Source organism: Chrysochloris asiatica, unplaced genomic scaffold (assembly GCF_000296735.1).
Source record: "Chrysochloris asiatica unplaced genomic scaffold, ChrAsi1.0 scaffold00175, whole genome shotgun sequence".
Classification (NCBI taxonomy): domain Eukaryota; kingdom Metazoa; phylum Chordata; class Mammalia; order Afrosoricida; family Chrysochloridae; genus Chrysochloris; species Chrysochloris asiatica.
The window spans coordinates 453,924-469,638 of NW_006408693.1; positions in this window are offsets into that span (position 1 = coordinate 453,924).

Below are 15,715 nucleotides of genomic sequence, written 5' to 3' on the forward strand. Positions count from 1 at the left end.
GCCACATGTGAAAACATTATGCATATAAGCAGAATAGTGTCAGATACAGTGTTGTAATATGGCCCCATCAAACTGGAAGGCACTCAGAATACTATGAGAGAAGAGGGGCCTCTTCCAAATAGACTTCAGAATAATGACAAGAATGGAGCAAAACTTTAAAGACTTTTATTTATGAAGTGGGCATAACTAAAAATTAGGAGAAACAGCTGTAAATATCCATTGACAATTAGGACATGGATTGTATAAAGTATGAATCCAATAATATTGGATGTCATCATAATGAAATGGAACAAATAAAAATCAATATCCTAGGCATTAGAGAGCTGAAATTGCCTGGTATTGCCCTTTGAGTCTGATATTCATGTGAATTACTATGCTGGGGAAAAACAACAATAGCAAAACTTTCAAGATCTATCTTAAGTACAATGTTGTTAAGGATAGGACAATAGTCATATGCCTATAAGGGAGACTAATAAATATCACTACTGTTTAAATGTTTGCACCAATCATTAACACCAGGAATGATGAAATTAAAGAATTCTACTAAAAAATCAGTCTAGATTTGATCAAGCATGTAATCAAGATGTATTGATAATTCTTGGTTATTGAAATGTGGAGACTGGAAACTAAGAGGAAACGTCAGTAGTTGGAAAATGTGGACTTGATAGAAATTATGCTGGAGATGCCATAGAATAATTTAGAAAAATCAACAATTTATTCATTGCAAATATATTTTTAAACAGCATAAACAGTGATTATATTCATGGACGTCACCAGAGGGAAAAAATAGGAATCAAATTGACTACATCTGTGGAAAAAGCCATTGGAGAAGCTCAATATCATCAGCCAAAACAAGGTGGAGGTAGGACTGTAGAATAGACAATCAATTGCTCATATGAAAGTTCAGGTTGATGCTGTAGAAATTTAAAACAAGTCCATGAGAGTCCAAATATGATCTTGAATATATTCCACCCAAATATAGAGTCCATAACAAGAATGGATTTGATGTACTAGACACTAATGACAGAAGACCGGAAGAATTTTGTTAGATGACATCAAGAACATAATTCATGAAGATAACAAAAGGTAATTAAAAAGACAAGAAAGAAAGAAAAGACAAATATGGATTGCAGAAGAGACACTGAAACTTGCTCTTGAACATACAGAGGCTAAATAGAAGAAATTAGGAAGCAACAAAGATTAATAGAAATTTTGGAGAGCTGCAAGAGAGGATAAATTTAAATATTATAATAAAATGTGTGTACACTTGCAGTTAAAAAGTCAAAAGGAAACAACACTCTTAGCATTTCTTAAGTTGAAAGAAATGAAGAATAAATTCAAGCCTCAATTTACAATACTGAATGGTTCTATAGGCAAAACATTGAATGATGTAGAAAGCATCAAAAGAAAATGAAAGGATTACACAGAATAACTGTACCAAAAAGAAATGGTCAATGTTCAGCCATTTCAAGAGGTAAAATTTGATCAATAATTGATGGTACTAAAGGAAGAAATCCAAGCTTCACTGAAGATGTTGGTGAAAAACAAGCCTCCAGGAATTGACAGAATACAAACTGATATCTTTTCAAAAACTGATGAAGCACTGGAAACACTCATTCATGTATGCCAAGAAATTTGGAAGACATGTACCTTACCAACACATTGGAAGATATCCATATTTGTGCCCTTTCCAAAGAGAGGTGATGCAATGAATGAGGTGATGCAATAAATCTTTAATATAAGATGGAAGTAAAATTATGCTAAAGATAATTTTAAAAACCTTTGCAACAATACATTGACAACTAGCAAATCAAGCCAGATTCAAGAGGATGTGGAACTAGGGACAATATCGTTGATATTAGATGGAGCTTGGTTGAAAACGGAAATACAGGGAAGATTTTTGTGCTTTATTGACTATTCAAAGGCTTTTTGACTGTGTGAATATTACAGAACACTCTATTGTGTTCATGAGGAACCCATACATAGACCAAGTCGTTGGAACAGAACCAAGTGATATTCAATGGTTTAAAATAAGAAAATGTGTGTGCCAGGGTTTAATACTTTCATCATACTTATTAAATCTGTATTTTGAGAAAATAATGTGAGAAATTGGATTATGTGAACAAGAATGTGGTCTCAGGATTTGAAGAAGACCCCTTAACAACCTGCAATATGCTGATGATGCATACAGTTTTACTTGCAGAAACATAGAGAACTTAATATATTTACTGATGAAGATCAAACACCACAGCCTTAGTATGGGTTTCACCCGAATGTAAAGAAAACAAAAACCTCACAACTAGACCAACAAATAACATCATGAAAAATAGAGAAAAGTTTGGACTTGTCGAATATTTCATTTTGCTTTGGTCCAAAATCAACACTTCTTTGCTTGATGGAAGTGAAGAGGACTTAAACTACATACTGATGAAGATCAAAGACCATAACCTTCACTATGAATTGCACCTCAATGTAAAGAAAACAAAAATCCTCACCTCTGGACCAATAAACAACATTCTTATTAATGGAGAAAAGATAAAAATTCTCAGACTTCATTTTTCTTGGATCAACCATTAACACTCAAGGAAGCAGCAGTCAAGATATCAAATGATGTATTACATTGACATATGTGATGCACAGATCTCTTTAAAGTGTTCAAGATCAAAGATGTCAGTATGAGAACTAAGGCATGCCTCACTAAAGCCATGATATTTTCAATAGCGTCATATGCACATGCACCGGATTTGCCTAATGCAATACATCATTTGATTTCCTGGTTGCTGCTTCCATTTGTTGATGGTGGATCCATGCAAAATGAAGCCTTTGACAACTTCAATCTTTTCTCCATTTAATGTAATTGTATCTATTAGTCCCAGCTTGGACTTCTTCCTTCAATACCATTGGCTCTTGATCATATACAATCTCTTGAAATGGTTGATCCAGCACCATTTATTTTATCTACAGTGACAATCAGTATGTCTCCCAGCTTCTTTGATGCTTTTTGTATCATTTAATATTTTGCTCATTGAATCTTTCAGTATTGCAAGTCACGGCTTGAATTTTTCCTCAATTCTTCCAACATGAGTAATGCTGTGTGTGTTCTTTCCTTTTGATTTTCTTTGCACATTTTATTATAATATTTGGCATAGTTTTCTTGAGCTGTCCTTTGAAATTCTCTGTTCAGCTCTTTAACCTCCTCACTTCTTCCATTTGCTTTAGCAACTCTATGCTGGAGAACAAGTTTCAGGGTCTCTTCTGACATCCATTTTGGTCTTTTCCTTCTTTCTTATCTTCTTAATGATATATTGTTTTCTTCCTGTATAATGTTCTTGAAGTCATTCCACAATTCTGTGAATTGTTCCATCTTCTTTTGATGCTTCCTGCTTCACTAAATATTTTGACCACATGCACAGCAGAGTGAAACACTGCCAGGTCCTGTGTTATCCTCACAACCGTTGTTAAGCTTGAGCCCATAGCTGCTGCTGCCACTGTGCCAATCTATCTCAGTAGGGGTCTTCCTATTGAGACTAGTCCCTCCTAACAATACGTCCAATATATGAGAAACAAAGTCTCACAACCCTGGCTTCCAAGTAGCAATTTGTTTGTACTTCTTCCAACACAGATCTGTTATACCTCTGGCAGGTCATGGTACTTTTAATATTCTTCTCTAACACCACAACTAATGCATCAATGCTTCTGTGGTCTTTCTTATTCACTGTCCAATGTTCACAAGCATATGAGGCTATTGAAAATACCATGGCTTGGATCAGGCACACCTTATTCCTCAAACTGACATCTTTTCTTGTGAACACTTTAAAGAGGTCTTGTGAAGTAGATTTCTAATGCAATAGGTAGCCTGATTATTTGATGTTCCTTCCATGAGGGCTGACGGTAGATCCAAGCAAAACATAGTCTTTCCTACAATGTCAATCTTTTCTCTATCTATCATGATGATACTGCTCCAGTGGTGAGAATTTTTGTTTTCTTTACATTGAGGTGCTGAAGGCTGTCGAATTTGATCTTCATCAGTAAGTATTTTAAGTTTTCTTCACTTTCAACAAGCAAGTTGTATCATACGCATATTGCAAGTTATTAATGAGACTCCCTTCAATCTTGATGCCATATATGTCTTCATATAATCCAGATTTTATGATTATTTATTCAGCATACATATTGAATAAGTTTGGTGAAAGAATACAAACCTGGTGCACAACTTTCTTGATTTTAAACCACTCAGTGTCCTCTTATTCTGTTTGATCTACTGCCCCTTGGTCTATGTACAGGTTTCTTATGAGGACAATCAAGTGTTTAAGAATACTCATTCTTCCCAATGTTGTTCATAACTTGTCATTGGGACCTTCAGTTCAGCTGCTCCCAACATGTCATGATCCAAAGAGTCAAAAGTGTTTGCACTGTCAATAAAGCACAGGTAAATATGTTTCTTTTTATAGCTGGGTAATGGTGAGGGCAAATAAAAAGGAGGGGGAAGTACAATGCACAAGAAAGGGGAGCAAGGTAGATGAATGGGGGTGACTGAAGCAGATTTAGGGAGGTATGCATGGGCTAAATGGGATAGAGACATTGTCATTTATGCACAGCCTTGGAAAAACAAGTCTCTTTGATATAGGTTATAGACACAGTCTGAATGGGTTAAAGGAAGGGAAATAATGTTAAGGTGCTAGATTGTCTTGTGGATATTGATATTCCATGCCTACTATTGTAACACAGACATTTAAGTGGGATTATTATATTATTATATTAAGTGGGATTATTAATACAGGGACATATTATTACAGAAAGCTTGTAAGCCCATCTTCAGCCTATAACTGATTGGATTATCTAGAAGGGTACTAGAATTTTCCCAGAGAAATAGGTTTCTTGTTAAGCCTTTGTGAAGTATTGGGCCTTGGGTGGAATCCTGAGACCCACACAGAACTTTCAGAGGTAGGGCATTCCCACTTGAAAAGACATGTAGATCAACCCAGGACAAATAGAGGAACAAAAGATACTTCTGAAAGAAAGACCAGCAGGGTGAACAAAAAAACCCAGACCGGTTATGACAATATCAAGCAAGCTGTTTACCTTGAAACCATCAGGGCAAGAATTTTAACCAATCAGGGTATACCTCTTCCTAAGACTGAAACTCAAAGGGAACACATGGACAATCTTGTATGCTTGGTGGTGATTGTCCTGGTCAACTTGTGAGTGGAAATTGGGGAAGACATAAGCTGAGTTTGGACATGTTCCATAGATACCCAGTGACCTTGAGATGAGAGAGACAAGAGAGAGGAAGGGCTAACTGATTTGAAGTTTAAGGAGACATGTGAACTCCCAAGCCACTGAGGACTAGAGTTAAAAATGAAGTGGCCAGCTGGTCTGAAGTAGGGAGAATTGTGTGTTAACTCCCAAACTTGCAACTAGTACCCATTTGACCTAGCATGTATGACTTGCTGACCAGAACTTGTTCAGACGCCAATAAAGAAGTTTGATACAGGGAGCAAGCATAAATTGCTACAGTTTGATGAAATAGACCTTTATTTATGGATCAAGTTGTGCAGAATTCCAAGTGAAAGGGAAGGATTTTTCATATCAAGGATCAAGCTTGCCTCCTCATTACACTGGATTGATAGGGATGGACAACTTAGACATAGACTATCAGAAATGGGAGGCTATGAAGGCATGAAGTAGCTGGCTTACAAGCTTTCATGAATGTCAGAACGAGGTGGGTAAGATAGAATCCCCACTGAATAGATTTTTTCTTGTCTAGATAAGTCTGGTGAAAGGGGATGGGGATGATGGGGGATGAGATTTTATCATGCAATTGTAGTAATTGTTACCAGGACTTATGGCAACTGTCACAAGTTTAAATGTAAAAGACCTGTAACTAAAAGGGGTAACAGTTAATCTGTCATTTCAGGAACAGAGGACCCTGGGACCAACAAGAGGGAAGACCAAGAGAGGAGTGAGGTATCCTAGCCAGAAAAGTGGCAGCAACAGAGATAGTAGCAGAAGTGACAGCATAGGGAGATAGAGCAGCAGAGGACTATAGGCCCATGGACTGAGAAAGACAGTGTGCCTTTGGGCAGGAGGCTGGCTTGCAAAATGTGCCCTTTGGACATTTAAATAAATATATATATTCAATTTGGTATGTGTACCTATGTCAAGAAATTTGAAGACAGCTACCTGACCAACTGATTGGAAAAGGATCAGATCTGTGCACATTTCAAAGTTAGGTGACCCAACGAAATACAGAAATCATTGTACAATGACTGCAACAGTACATTGACAGGGAACTGCCAAAGCTTCAAGCTGGATTCAGACAAGAATGTGAAACAAGGGATATCATTGCTGGCATCACATGGATCTTGGCTTGACATAAACCTTTTAATTTTATTTATTTATTTACTTAGAGCTTTAAAAGATTTTAAAAGCTTTTGTTGTGAACTGAATGAAGGTTTACAGGGCAGATCATTAGTGTCACATTCAACAAATCATTGCATTGATTATAATCCACTCCATGGACCATCAATTAACACTATTTGCCACTATTTTCTTTTCTTTTAAGGTACACATGCATTGAATGCTGATTTAAAGCATATATAGTCTCCTTGAGAATACTGCTCTATCCCTACAAGGTATTTCTACATAATTGGTGCCATAATTGTGCCTTCAGTACTCTTTCTATAAATCATTCAAGCCAGGTGAGTCAATATGATGAAGAACAAGGTACAACCAATGAATTCCATTAGCATGGATCCATTGTCAAACTTCATTTGCTGTGAAGTGAACCCTTTGATCTGAGGCAATGCTATGTGGGATACTATAATGGTGGATATACCATTCTGTAAAACCATTGATTGTAGTTTTGGCAGAAGCATTGTATGCAGGTAAAACAAATCCATATCCAGAGTATCTATTTCTGTAAGAATAAACTGGTTCCCATTCCATGATGGAAAAGTGTCCTGCCACTAGGTCGCTTGTTGATCTCCCGTAGGAATGGTCCCATATCACAGACTTAGTGTTCGCTTTTGCTCTTGGCACCATGGCACTTTGTTCATGAGCCCATTAGGAAATGGCAGGAGTGGTTGAAGAGAGAATATGATCAATTTTCACAGAATTTGTCATACTATCACTTGATTGTTAAAATCCTCCTCTGCTAAGGAAACCATTATATGTTCATTCATATGAGAAACAAATATTTTCACTTTCTTGGTCTATCCACATACCTCTTCTCTGCATTTCCTTGTTGCTAATTTTCCTACCATGTTCCTTCCAAGTCCCTGGGCATCCAGCCAAACCATTGGACACAGCCTATGAATCAGTATAAAGTCTCACATCTGTCCATTTCTACTTCCTAGAAAATTGAACAACCAGGTGCACTGCACATTGGTAGTATTTTCCTTCATAATTGCCTTTCATGGAAATCCCAGAACACATCTGTAGTGCTACTGCTGTCTATTTTTGAGTCATGCCTGCATACCATGTAGTATGGTCTTCAAATGAAGCACACGTTTTGCATTCCTCTTTTAACTCATCAGAAGGAATTCCCCATGAGAATATAAGCATAGATTGGGAGAGGGAAGATAATGTGACAGGAGTGGAGGGCCACTTCTTCATGCCGTTTCCTTGTGTCTTCAGGTCATGCTAAAGCTCAATCTCATATAGATTATTTTCATTTAATGATTGAATGCTGCTGTGCACATCCAACTTTGTAATTCTCTGGGTCAAACAACATCAGTTCATAATGAGTAGTTCAGGTCACATAGTGACTTGCTGGCCCATAATTAAGCATTCTGTCTCTACTGAGACCCATTAATTTGCTGAAAGCTGTTTCTCAAAAAGAGAGTAATTATCTGCAGAGCATGGCAGTGCTTTGCTCTAAGATCCTAAGAGTAAACATTGTGATTCACTAGTAGAGGCCCACCAAACATTCCAACTTACATCTCTATCTGCCACTGCCACTTGAAGCATCACTGGATCACCTGAATTTTATGGCATAAGAGGTACAGTGGCATGCACAACAGCCTGAACCTGTTGCAAAGCCTTCTTGTATTGTGGGTACGACTCAAAACATTTTGAGTCACTTGTTAAATAGGCCAGAGTAGCAAACCCAAATGAGGGATATGTTTCCTCCAAAATTTTAGTTATCTAAGGGGCCAGATGAAACAAATTACAGTTTAGTAGGAATATCCCGACATCACAGAACCCCTGGAAAAATTCACTAAGGTGAAAGCCTCCTGAATTTTGGTTAAGTTAATTCCTTACCCACATAGAGTCCTGGTGTGGCAATGTGGGCTAATGTTCCAGACAGCAAAGCCATTTGAACTGCAAGGTTGGTGGTTCAAGCTCACCAGCTGCTCCTCGGAAACCCTATACAGGGTGGCTATGGGTTGGAACCTACTCAATGGCACTTAACAACAACAACAAGTAACACTAAGCCACCACTCATCTGTCAGTTTGTCATATTGTGGTGGCTTGTGAGTTGCTGTGATTCTGGAAGCTATGCCATGGGTACTTTAAATATCAGTAGGGTATCCCATGGGGGCAGATGAAGTCAGACTCGGAAGAAGGAGTAATGAACTACTTCCAAATATTTACTCACTGAAAACCTTATGAATAGCAGAGAAACACTGTCAGATATAGTGACAGAAAAAAAGTCTTTCAGGTTGGAAGGTACTCAAAATGTAGCTGGGGAAGAGTATTTTGAGTACCTTTGAGCAACTCTTCAAAGTAGATTTGACCATGAAGACACAAATGGAGTAAAGCCCATGGGAGTAAAGCCCAGGGGACCTTCATTTACTAATGGGGCACAACTCAAAATGAAGAGAAACAACTGTAAACATCCATTAATAATCAGAACATGGAATGTATGAAGTATGAATCTCAGAAAACTGGAAATTTTCAAAAATGAAATGGAACACATAAACACCTATATCTTAGGCATTAGTGAGCTGAAATGGACTGGCCTTGGCCATTTTGAATCTGACAACCTCATGATTTACTATGCCAGGAATGACAACACAGCCCCACTCAGTCTAGAGTCATTGATATGTTTTCCTTAACAGTTCCAATCAGCATGATGTCATCATTGTAATGTGCCAGTGTGATGTCTTGTGGCAGGGAAAGGTGATTAAGTTTCCTTCAGACTAAATTATTATGTAGTGCTAGAGAGTAGATGTATCTCTGAGGTATTATAGGATATGTGTATTACTGGCTTTGCCAGCTTTATATAAAGTACTTCTGGTGATCCTTGAAAACTGGAATTGAGAAAAAAAGGTGTTGACTAGGTCAATAGCTCCATACCAGGTATTGGAAAATGTATTCATTTGCTCAAGAAATGAAACCGCATTTGGGACAGCAGCTGCAATTAGAGTCACCACTTGGTTAAGTTAATAACAATCCACTGTCACTCTCTAAGATCCATATGTGTTTTGTACAGACTAGATAGGTGAGTTAAATGGGGATATGATGGGAATTATCCACTCTGCAGCTTTCATTACGGCACTAATCTCTGCAGTCCCTCCAGGAATTCGACATTGCTTTTGCTTTACTATTTTCCTAGGTAAAGGCAGCTCTAATGGTTGCCACTTGACTTTTCCCACCATAATAGCCCTTATTACACATTTCAGGGACTCAGTGTGGGAGTTCTGTCAGTTTCTGAGCAGGTGATTTCTGATTATGCATTGTGGAACTGGGGAAATCACTACAGAATGAGTTTGGGACCCACAGTACCCACTGTGAGATGGACATTAGGTAAGACTCCAGTAATCATTGGAACCCCTAATTTGGAACCCTAATTTGACCTCCATTGGAACCCTAATTTGACCTCCATTCAACCCCACAGTGATATTTTGGGTGTCCTGGAGTTTGTGTAAATTCAGAGCTAGTTTGCAGTCATTCTCCAAAAGTCTAATTCTTTCCTTTTTTTCAGTAAGTAGTAACGCTTGTAGGAAGTTATAGATCCCTTTGACTAAATCTGGGAATTGATTGAAAGGCTGTTACTCATAATTCTGGATTTTCAAGTTGACTGTCCTTCACTTGACTTCAAATTCTTGCACTTACACATATAAAGTAAACAGTAGGATTCCCATCTAATTCATTCCTAGGGACAGTCTGTCAAAGTAATCAACAAAATAAGTCCACATGAATCAGAATATTCTGATTAATATGTTAATTTGACTGCCCATTACAATAAACATGCCCACCTAGTCTTTGTTCATTGAGTGCTGCCACTTGACTTATACCAACATGAGTTGTGGTGTGGTGCTGTAGGATAAGCACTAGACTGCTAACCACAAGGTTGGTGGTTCAAACCTACCAGTCACTCCTCATAAAACCTATACAGGGTCACTGTGAGTTGGAACTAACTTGATGTCACTTAAAAACGAGATCAGGAGGTCCAATCAGCCCCACTGTACTGCATTTAGCTGTCTTAATTAAATTAAGGCAGTTTCAACTGTTAAATCTGGTTTACATAAAATAGCAATCACACAAAGTCTTTAAGGAGGCTGGGACTCCCTTCACAAATTAGTTCCTCATTGTTGTTGTAAAAGATGTGTCCCTTGGCACTCCATGTGTTTATGGGTCTACCCTAGTGCTTCTACTCTAACATGCCAATTTCACAAAGTCTTTTGATTCCTTCATTTATATAATACCAAGGGAGGTATGGTACTTCAGCTTGATGTATTGTAGGCCATCAAACAATCCACGTGCCAGTGAACCAACCAAATAAATTATTAGATCCTCTCTAACCTCTCAAGTTGAAGCACTGAATGAAGAATCTGTGCTTAGTGAGCTCATATTAATAAACTCAGATTGATCCAACCTTATATTCCTTGCACTATTTATTATTGATGCAACCATATATTCCTTGCACTATTTATTGTTGATCCAACCTTATATTCTTTGCACTATTTATTATTGATCCAACCTTATATTCCTTGCACTATTTATTATTAGGAGCTCTGGTAGCATAGTGGTTATGAATTGGGCTGCAAACCTTAAGGTCAGCGGTTCGAAACCACCAGCTGCTCCATGGGAGAAAGATGAGACTTTCTACTACCGTAAAGATTTACAACCTCGGAAACCCTGCACAGGGTCGCTATGGGTCAGAACCAACTTCACAGCACTTAACAACAACATTTATTGTTGATCCAACCTTATATTCCTTGCACTATTTTTATTCACACCCCGAATAGTCATTCCCACACATATACTTCAGGTTTCTGTTTGTACATATTAGAAACACCAAGCAATTATTTGGAGTGTAGCATACTTCTCCCAGTGCCACTGTTTGTACTTCACCTTTTGGGACTTGTTGGAGCTAAAGCCTACTTTTAGGTCTAGAAGTAATCATTATTAGAGGTGTTTCCTGGGAACATTCCTGCAGCCAAATATCTTAGGCTGGATCGCTAGAGAAATAAAACCAATCAAGCTTATGCATGGGGAACCAAGATTGACAGGTCAGACAGCAGGCAGATAGGCAAGTCTGGAAGGTAAGAAATCCGGCTGATGACGACTCCTAGGATTGGAAGGCAATAGAACAGGCCACTGGTTCAAGTACAAAGAAGAGGAGGTCAGAGGATGAGCCAGATGCTTTATCCAAACCTAGTAAATAGAAGCAAGTGTTAATTAACACTTTCCTAAGGAGCTCTGGTAAGGAGCTCTGGTAGCGTAGTGGTTACGAATCAGGCTGTGAACCTTAAGGTCAGCGGTTCGAAACTACCAGCTGCTCTGCAGGAGAAAGATGAGGCTTTCTACTCCCATAAAGATTTACACCTGTACAGGGTCGCTATGGGTCGGACCCGACTCGATGGCACTTAACAACAACAACAACAAAGGAGCTCTGGTAGCATAGTGGTTACGAATCGATGGGAGAAAGATGAGGTTTTCTGCTCCCATAAAGATGTACAGCCTCAGAAACCCTGTACAGGGTCACTATGAGTTGGAACCGACTCCATGGCACATAACAACAACAACAACAACAAAGTGTTAATTAGCTGGTCATAGTAGACCTCATCATAAAGTTGATTATGTTGTATTAGATCTCATCAGGTCGAAAAACTATATCTCAACTGTTAAACCACTGAGAATCCTAGCCCAATCAAATTGTCACAAAATGAGAGAAACCTAACAAATATTCCTTTAGGTCATCAAGATCAGTATCAACAGTCATAAAGCATGGTGATAGTATGTACCCTTGATATGATGTGATGAAAATACCATTTAACCTACGTGATTCTCCATTCCAAATATACAAGAGAAATATATGAGATAAATTTCAGTAGAATGATATATTGTATGTCTGACCACCAGTCACTGGAGAAGGATATCATGTTTGGTAAGGTGGAGAGTCAGAGAAAAAGAGGAAGACCCCCAATGAGATGGATTGGCCAAGTGGCAGCATTGATGGACTTAAGCATGGCAACAGTAGTGAGATTGGTTCAGGATCGGACAGTGTTTAGTTCTGCTGTGCATAATGTCACTATGAGTCAGTACCAACTCGATGGCACCTAACAACAACAATAACAATCAAAAGCATTAAAATAAAGAAAATCTGAGAAACTGTCACAGCTAAGTACAGCCCAAAGAGACATAGCATAAGGAATATATTGGAACAGGGAAAATTAAATTAAGCAAAAACGTAAGCAGTCTGGATAAACTGTGAATTTTATTATTATTAATATTGTTGTTGTTGTTATGGGCCGTGAAGTCAGTTCCAACTCATAGCGGCCCTGTACAGGGTTTCCAAGGCTGTAAATCTTTCTCCAGCAGAACAGCTGATAGTTTCGAACTGCTGACCTTGTGGTTCACAACCCAATTTGTAACCATTATGCTACCAGAGCTCCTTTATATAGCAATATATCAATAATATAAAAAATTCCTTATAATAATACAAGATATTTAAAAGCAGAATGGGTCCTGGGGTGTAAAAGAAGTTTTCTGTAATCAGTGCCCAAGTTTTTGGCAATTCTAATACTGTTCTAAAATATGAATTCTATTAATAAAAAAGTCAATAATAAAGAAAATCCCCTTCTTGATTTATATTAGTTTGGTTACTTACAGATAATCTCTCATGGCTCGGTGATCAGGTATATCTATATATATGAGAGGAAATAGAAAAATAAAACAATATTATTATTTAACAATTTATGGCCAGGTCTTTCAAACAAATCTCGAGAATATAAGGCAGCTGGTTTTTATTTCTCCACATAGTATTTGAAGAAGATCTAAGGAAGACATTTTCTTACAGCAAAAAAAAAGTTAAATATTTAAATTGCTGCCAAGGGAGTTTATGGAATCTTCTCCTCTGCAGGTGTTTATAAATAGGATTATCTTAGATGTAATTTAATCAGGAGACAGATTGATGGATGAGATGACTTCTTAGATTTTCCTCTTCTGGTAAATTTAATGTTACAGCAGTAACTTATCATCCACAAGAAAATAATTAAACATTGGAAAATGATGAATACTAGGAAGGGATTGCATAGATGAAATGGAGGTGTACAATGTACTTGAAACTGTTAACATGATGAAAAGATTGTATTTTAGTACTGGGAATGTATTTGTTGGTAGAGAAATTGGCTTTTGCTAGACCAAATAAAAGCTCTTGCTTTTATTGCTAGTTCACTTTTGCTTGCTAAGTTACTTATATATAATTTCTGTTATGGTGGACTTGTAGGTCCAGGTCCTTGGCACCAAGTCACCTTTGTTCATCAGAGATACAAAATGTCCTTCCTCCATCAGGGCACTGGAGGAGTTGGGTACCACAGATGCTTGAATCTGACCCTGCCACCACTCAGAGCATAACCTCAGTAAGTAACTGATTAAATAAAATCCCAATATTGCCATCAAGGAGTTGCTAGCTTCTTTCTTTTGTCACTTAGTACCTTAGAACACAATTTGAATTACTGATCCATGCCCTACACAAGGTTGCTGTGAGTCAGAACTGACTCTACGACAGTTAACAGCAACACAACAACAGCCCAGATCATCGGCCAAGGACTGGACTGAGAACGGAAAGGTATTCACCTGGTGGTAAATCTGGGGATCAGTGTGGTGCAGTGAATTACTTGATTTGACTTTTCTAGACACTGTGCTCACAACTTCCACCAAATGACAGGGTAGAAATAGGTGCATGGGACTTTAATAAGAAATGGTCAGTTTTGTCATCCTGCTAGGCTTCAAAGGAGCCATCTCACAAGCGGAAATGGAGAATCTCACTACTATCAAGAAAGAAGGGATCCAGGAGTGAAGCACATTTTTTGGACTCTGAGAGTCCTAGGCACTGAACCTCCTCATTCCAGGAAATTAATGGTTGTGAACCTGAAATACAGTAGAGAGGCAGGAGAAGCAGAGGTAGCAACACCAAAAGTTAGAGCATGGGACAGAGTGGAGGACTTATTAGCCCATGGAGTGAGTAAAGCTGAATACCTTCAGGTAAGAGACTCATTTGTGGAGTTGGTTGTCTAAAGTTCCCCTTAATTTAAGGGAACTAAATTTGCTCCACACAGGTAGAACCAAAATATTTTTGAGAAAATGTTTATGTAAGTGTGAAGTGCTCTTTGGATATTTATCAACATTTATGCTTAAAGAACTTTTTAACACTTATGTGAACAGGGCAAAGGCCAAGAGGCCAAGAGGCCACGTGGCTAAGAGGCCAAGGACCAGAGGGAGGTGTACCTACAAGTATGGCTGAAAATAGGCATTTCAGGTCAAAGCACTGTATCCCAAGAGCATTTCTGGATTTGAATTTAATCTGTTAACTTCCCTAATAAATGAAACAATTGTGAGAACTGACTACAAGTTCTGTGTGGCCATTGAATTGAATAATCAAACGAAGCAAAGAAATAGAGTGCCATGGGAGGGACAGCTGCCGTCTGAATTGGGAAGAAGGTTAGTGAGTAAAGGTAAGCCTGATTTCCTGGAGCTCATGTTGACTTTGTTTCTCCTTCTGTCTTGTGAAGTCAGAGGAGATCAGATGCTGCCCTCATGCCAATTTTACTGTCAGTGACCTATGTCTGAGGAGATTTCATCCATCTTCCTGGGTAAAATTCTTGGGTCAGTGACTTCCATGTGGAAAGGTCTGGCCTATATACATCTACCAGAACTCCTACATCCACATAGACTGCTATGTGGATATGTTGTTAAGTTGTTAAGTATTGTCAAATCAGTTCTCATAGAGATCCTGTTTAGGGTTTCTGTGGAGCAGTTGGTGAGTTTGAACCTCTGACCTTGCAATTCAAGTGGGCCTTGTAGTCTAGTGCTTATCCTACAGTGCCGCACAGCACTGGGACACCCAAAAAATGCCAAGGTGCATAACATGGTTTTGGGAAAGTTCATAGCTTCATATGAATGGAAAAGAGGCTATGGCACTAGATGTGGTAAATGGAGCAATGACTATCACTATGGGCATCCACAATGGGCATCCACAATGGGCATCCAAGTAGCTACAAAAGCACATGTAAGAGATCTGCAAGAAAATCTACAGTAAAAAAGGGATGGGTGACAAAAGTTCATGAGGTCATTAGTGGTGTCTGAATTATTGTTGTTGTTGTCAGGTGCCATCAAGTCGGAACCAACTCCTAGTGATCCCATGCACAGCAGAACCAAACAATGTCTGATCCTGGGCCAACCTCACTACCGCTGCCACACTCGATGCCATCAATGATGCCACCTGGTCAATCCATCTCATTGGGGGTCTTCCTCTTTTTCT